The sequence below is a fragment of the Camelus ferus genome, chromosome 15 (assembly GCF_009834535.1).
Source record: "Camelus ferus isolate YT-003-E chromosome 15, BCGSAC_Cfer_1.0, whole genome shotgun sequence".
Taxonomy (NCBI): domain Eukaryota; kingdom Metazoa; phylum Chordata; class Mammalia; order Artiodactyla; family Camelidae; genus Camelus; species Camelus ferus.
In genome coordinates, this window is record NC_045710.1 from 11,689,109 (window position 1) to 11,695,862 (window position 6,754).

Sequence of the window (6,754 nt, forward strand, 5' to 3'; positions counted from 1 at the left end):
CTGTCTTGATCACTGTAGTAGTTATAGTAAGTCCTGAAATCAAGTAGTTTATTTTTGTTCATTGCCTCTATTTTCTTGCCAGGTCACCAATTGACCTACAAGTTACTAAAGCTAATAAACAATTTACAGTGTTAAATTTACTTTTATGCAGAATTTAGGACTACTGAAATTCCCTCTTTCTTGGAAACTTCTGTTCTCTTGTTTTTCATGTCAACACTTCCTCTTGTTTTGTCTCCTATCTCCTTGCCTTTTGTTTTAAAATTCTCAAAGGCTCAAATATTCACTCTCATTAAATACTTGCGTTCCTTCAGTTCTCTTTCTCTGTTCACTCTAGATATTTTCTACTCTCAAGACTTCAGCTGCTTTTGTGCTTATGACTCAGATGTGGTTCTTTAGCCAAAGCTTCTCTCCTCATCTATAGATCTGCTTACTTAACCAATTTCTGACATCACTGGGAATGAGTATGGTGATAGAGATGGTAGAGACCTCGAGGTGTCTGACACTTCTAACTCTGGATGCAGTTCCGAGCCTTGCTGGAACTGGTTCCTGGTTCCATGTGAAGTCATTTGGATAGTGCACATTCATTCAAGCCAGACACATTTATTCAGGGTCAACTGAATAAGCATTATGCATGTCAAATGCTAAGGGCTTCCTGGAAAGACAAAGTGGGGTAAAACCCAAGTTTTACTTTCATGAAATCGACAGTCTGGAGCAAGGTAGGGCATATTTACATCCAAGAATGAATTGGATTAGCTAGCACAGAATTGTTGAATGGAATAGGCAACCAACACTACACGAGTCTTTCAGAGGAGGGAAGATTCTTTCAGCAAACTAAAAGAATTTGACCAGGCTTTGAAGTCTAGGCAGCAATGTGATTAGCAGAATGGGAGCACTACATGCAGGGGACATTTCAATGGCTGAGTGACGAGTTTGAAGTAACCTTGACATAGAATAAAGAATGAGAGTTGGCATGCTTTAGCAATGGTGATCAGTCTGTGTTTCAACTGTGGAGTCTTACTTGGCTCTCTAGTCTCTCCAGAGAACAAACTGCTATGCAGGTGAAGGAATCTCCAGGTATTGAGAAGAATTAATAAGGATCAGGAGCAGAAAGCAAGCTAGGGTATCTTAGGACAAAGGGAAAAGAACTGTGGCAAAGAAACTGACCAGGATGCTAAAGGATTCTGAGCATATGAACCACATATAAAGCTTTATATGTGAGTTCATCAATTCACACACATTAAGTACAAAAGGTGCACCCTACCTGGCCAGAGAAGAGAAGAGAAGGAATTTTTAAAATTGCTGGGCAAGGGGGAAAACTAGCATTTCCTGATTGCCTACTCTGTGTGAACTAAGGCTCTTCACTAGCTTTTTTAATCCTCTCAACAAATCTGTAAGGACTGTATTGCAATATTTTGTACCCTGCCAGAATGTTGCACAGTTTGATTCTCTGCTTCACCAACTCTTACTTCCTGATCAAGACTCAGGGTGAACATGGTCTTCTCTAAAAAAGGTTTATGTAGCTTCTAATGGGTCGCTACAAATTCCTATAGATTTCTAAGATATCACCTATAAGTAGTTTTGTGTCGACTGATTTGCATGTTTGTCTCAGGTACCAGGCTGTGAGCATCTTGTATTTCTTAATCTGTAGGACATAGCAGAGGGGCTGGCATGGAAAGCATTCAGTGAATGGGTGCTGATGGCCTGCTGATGAAGTCAGGAGCTTAGTTCTTCCATCCTCTGGGGAGAAAGATCAAATCCAGTTGGATGGTTCCTTCCGTCAGCCTGATCACTAGTCCCCTTTAAGTCATTTTAAGGTGCCATGGTGCTATGCCTTGCTTTCTGAGGGTAAAGGGGCTAAATCACATGCTGACTGTTCCTGTGGTGCTGGTAGCACTTAGGGTAAAACAGCTTAAATAATATTACTGAAGTCAGCCTCCTTTCATCTGCAGATTAACGTGGCAATGTTTATCACCTTCTGAGCCAGGAAAAGCTTTTATCGGGCTCATCTAACAGCTTGCACTAGCCTCTTGCAAGGACTTGCCACATTGCCTTTAAACTGAGATGCCGTTGAGTCAGCCCCAATAATAGTCAAAAAATGTGGAAACGTTTCTGATGACTGTCAGAATAGATAGCTTATTGAGCCCCAGGCCAGATAAATTCAATAAACTGCCTGTTTGGGGGAGCCATCAGCAAAGTCGGCTGACCCTTCTGTGGGCAGAATGACTTTGACTATTTTGCTAATATTTAGAAGAAATCTTTCCGTAAGCACCAAATTAGAACTTTTCTTTAATAGGGATTAAGTGTCTGGGCTTCCTCAGCATTATTCTGTGCCAAGACCTGAAAAGGAAGCTGTTGACCTCCCAAATGGGAAAAGGTGCCTGTGTGTTTTGAATCCTCCGGTCCAAGGCCTAATGAAAGAATTCTGTAGTGTTTGTATCATCATAACTTAAATCTCTTCATTTACCACCCAACAGAGACCTGCCTTTTAGCTGTGAGTGAAGTCTGAAAGGGCTGTCCTTTGACTCTGAAAATGAGAATGAGTGATTTATTCACCATCCGTGGGAATGTAGACTACAAATCCTTTGCCTTTTTGTCTTGTTTTGTTTTAAACCAACACTGGTTGCAGTAACTGCTCCAGAGAAATTATTACCGCTAAAGTCATGTACACTTTTATTAAACTGAGAATGGTGAGTCTGTGGCTGCCAGATGCCAGAAGGCTTATTTCACAGGGTTGTCCAAACACAGACGTCTCTCATCCAGACCTTGTGAAGGCCCCACGACTTCACAGCTGGGATAGTTCAATGGGAGGTGTCAAAGGACTCAGTACAACCAGGTCTACATCCTGTGAAACAGACCAAAGGACACTTTCTATAACCTGGGAGGCAGGCAGTGGTCTGAGTAATTGTCCTAGTTCTGGAGGAGACTAGCTGCCTTGGACAAGCCGCCTTCAGCTTGCTTTTCCTCCTCATCAGTGGGAACGATGCTTCTGCCCCTCTCTCCTCTCATTTATGCGCCAAGGACAGCTTTTGAGAGACATGTACTACTGTATAAATTTGGCATTACTGATTTCGATATGCTAAATCCATTGATGAACCACAAAGGATGTCATTAAAATGTGTTCCACTGTAACCTGTATAATTTTTTTTGAGAAGACAGTTGTCTCCAGTCTACATGTGAAGAAAACAAGGCATACGGGGCACTAAAGGGTATGAGTGAGTCCACACAGTTATGCAAAACTTTAATGAATTTTGGGAGAAGAGAAATGACACATATCGATTGTTTACTACTAGGTCCACCCACCTCACTGATTCTTCAAATTCCTCATACATGCCCCACAAGAACTCTGAGAGGCAGGCTCTTTTATCCTCTATTTATACATGAGGCTAAGGGAAGCTAAGGAATTTATTCAAGTTCAACATCTAGTAAGATACAGGACCAGGATTTGAACCTAGAGCTAGTCTGACTCCAAGGCTCCTTTGGCAAGAATTAAGGCTTCTATATACTCCACATTTATCCAAATCTGTGGCCCTTTTAAAGAAACCGCTCATCAGAGAGATGCAATGACCTCTACTAATCTTATTTATAGGAAACTGGCCACTGAGTCAGAGCAGTTTAGAATCTCAGAAAAGCACTATTGTGAACATTCAAGAAATGACCCCAATGTATATTTATACAATGGAATACTATTCAGCCATAAAAACTGACAACATAATGCCATTTGCAGCAACATGGATGTCCCTGGAGAATGTCATTCTAAGTGAAGTAAGCCAGAAAGAGAAAGAAAAATACCATATGAGATCACTCATATGTGGAATCTAAAAAAAAAGAACATAAATATAAAACAGAAACAGACTCATAGACATAGAATACAAACTTGTGGTTGCCAAGGGGGAGGAGGGGTGGGAAGGGATAGACTGGGAATTCAAAATTTGTAGATACTGACAGGCATGTGTAGACTAGATAACGAAGATTATACTGTATAGCACAGGGAAATATATACAAGATCTTGTGGTAGCTCATGGAGACAAAAAAATGTGACAATGAATATATGTATGTTCATGTATAACTGGAAAATTGTGCTCTATGCTGGAATTTGACACAACGTTGTAAAATAACTATAACTCAATAAAAAAAAGTTTAAAAAGAAAAGAAATGACCACAATGTGTCAATTTCTGGTGTATGGCATAATGTCCCAGAAATTGACACATTGTAGCTGACTATACTTCAATTTAAAAAATAATGAATTAAAAAATATTCAAAAATAATAAAACACACCCTGAAATACTGGCAGGATACCGTATATCCCAGAAGATTCGTCCCCTTCCTTCAAAAGCTCTGACCACCAGGGCCAGATGTCCTCAAGACAAGGTTGCAAGTTCTCAGCAGAGCATTAGTTAAAAGTGTCTCCTTTTTAGCATTCATTTCTGACTTGAATCACCGTTGCACAGTGCCAACAATGGGCCAGAGGCCCCATTATAATTGAATCCGTTAAGTACATTTTTATTCATCTTGAAAGCAACCCAAGGAAGGAAAGCAACAAGGCTGTGGTCACACCATTAGCGCATACTCCTCCTCCCAGTTGGTTTGCTACCTCCAAAGTGCAGGTTCCATCATCTCTTAAAGGAACTACAAAAAGTGCCTTCTAACTGATCTATCTGCTTCAAAACACTCATGACCTTTGACAGGCACACATCAGCCAGACAAATAAAACACAAATCATTTTCAAACAGCCCTCCTGCAAAAGCTTCCCATCTCACTCAGTCTAAATTCCAAAGTCCTTGACAGAGCCTGTGAAGTCCTCTGCGGTTGACCCCTACCTGTCTCCCTAACCTTCTCTCCCGCCTCTTCCCTCTCGCTCACCTGGCTCCAGGGGCACCGGCTTTCTTTTGTCTCCTTAGCCCCCGAGCAGAGCTCATTCCGCATTCTGGCTCATGAACTTGGTGTTCCCTCTGCCTGGACTTCTGGCAGACCTCTGGGTGGTACACTCCAGTTACACCTTTCAGCTAGTACTTCTGTGAGCACGCTCGCTGAGCAGCTGCCTCCTCACTCCCACCTCGCTATCTTCTTCATAGATGATTAGATTTTGTTTGCTTGTCTCATGTCATTAGCGTAACAACATAAAAGGAGAAATTTTGCCTTGTTTTTTGTTATTTCCCCAGAGCTGGCAGCGGGGCCTACTATGTAGCAGGCGTTTAATACATCCTTGTTGAATGAAGGAGTGGATGAAGTTAACCTTTGAACCCAAACCTTCCTGAAGCCGAAGCCGGAGCTTTGACCACCAACACGCGATTTTTGATTGAAATCTTGAGATGGATTCAGTTCTGGTGAGACTTGGTGAAGAGTACACAGGGGTAATGTCTGGTCCCTCTCTTTAAGATGTTTATAACTTAGTTGTGATACCAGACTCTTCTGTTCTTGAAATAACAGATATTACAAATAAGTCCTGGGTGAAAAGGGTGGCAGCAGAGGGCATCAGAATGTACAAGAGTGGTCAGTCAGTGAGGACCCAGGCGATCCCCAGAGGCTCCCTAGGGGTGAGGAACTTGATAGGAGGCTTGAATGGTGGAGGCAGTTTGGAGATGGGGAAAAAGGACTATCAGGGTTCTTGCATAAGCCAAAGTCAGGTGAGTTTATCCAGGAGAGTCTTGTAAATGACATGTGCTTTAGGGCATTCCAGTCTGGGCACATTTGTTAGATCCTTTTGTCTTAAAAACAAAAAACAAAAAATAAGCCCACTCATACATTATGTACAAATACGATTTCATGAGAAAGCAAGACCAGCAAGGGAAGAGGTGAGGAGGAAAGGGAGTGATGATGGTGGCTGCGCGGGGGGAGATGTGCCAGGACCCGGCCCAGGGTGTCACATAATTATTGGCTCTCTTACCCTTGAAGGTCTCCTATGTAGGATTAACCTGGAATTCCATACTTTCTTGAGAAATAAATCTCCAACAGGACTCAAACGATGAAGCTACCTCTTTGGGGCAGGTGAGGGACAGAGCTGCCCTGCAGCATCATGTCTACCCAGGGAGGGGCTGCACAGAGCCCTGGCCACTGACAGAGGCCATCCAAGAGTTTCTTAAAGGTCCACAGCTGCCCCTCATGAGGACTACCCCTCAGAAGGGACTCCCCCACCTCTAACCGTGGCTCCCGGTGAAGTGTTGATAAGGAGATCCCTGAGGACTAGGTCATCAGCTGGTGAAGATGACTTACTATGCTCAGAATTCATGTCCATCCATCCATGCATCCTTCCATCCATCCATCCACTCATTCATTCAACAGGCAGGTGCTCTACTCCAAGTATCATGCAAATTGCAGGGGCTATGGTAAGGGTTAGACAGTTTCCTGGACCAACTCATTGTCTATTCACAAAGAAAACCTTATGCAGTTAGTGTCTTAACCCTCTGCTGGTGCTTCCAGGTCTGAGTTGAATGAAATCCAAGCTTAGTCCACAAAAGCACACCAAACCAAACTAAAACGCTCCATGAGGGAAAGACTATGCTTAACCTTTTCCTCTCTCAAGCTCTTCCTGGAAAGGTGATAAACTGATGATTTGGTCCCAACAGGGCTGTAGACAAGGGATTTGCATTTTAAAGTTTGACAGATATTTATAGGTCCTTTTGATCTCCTTTCTCCCCTCTACCTACTCCCCCGCCCAAGGCTTGCCTGCCTCCTCTTCCGCCGACGCCCCTTTTCTCTACGCTGTACCAGGTACAGATTTGAGAAATGATGGCTCCAGGTGCAGAGGTTTCCAGC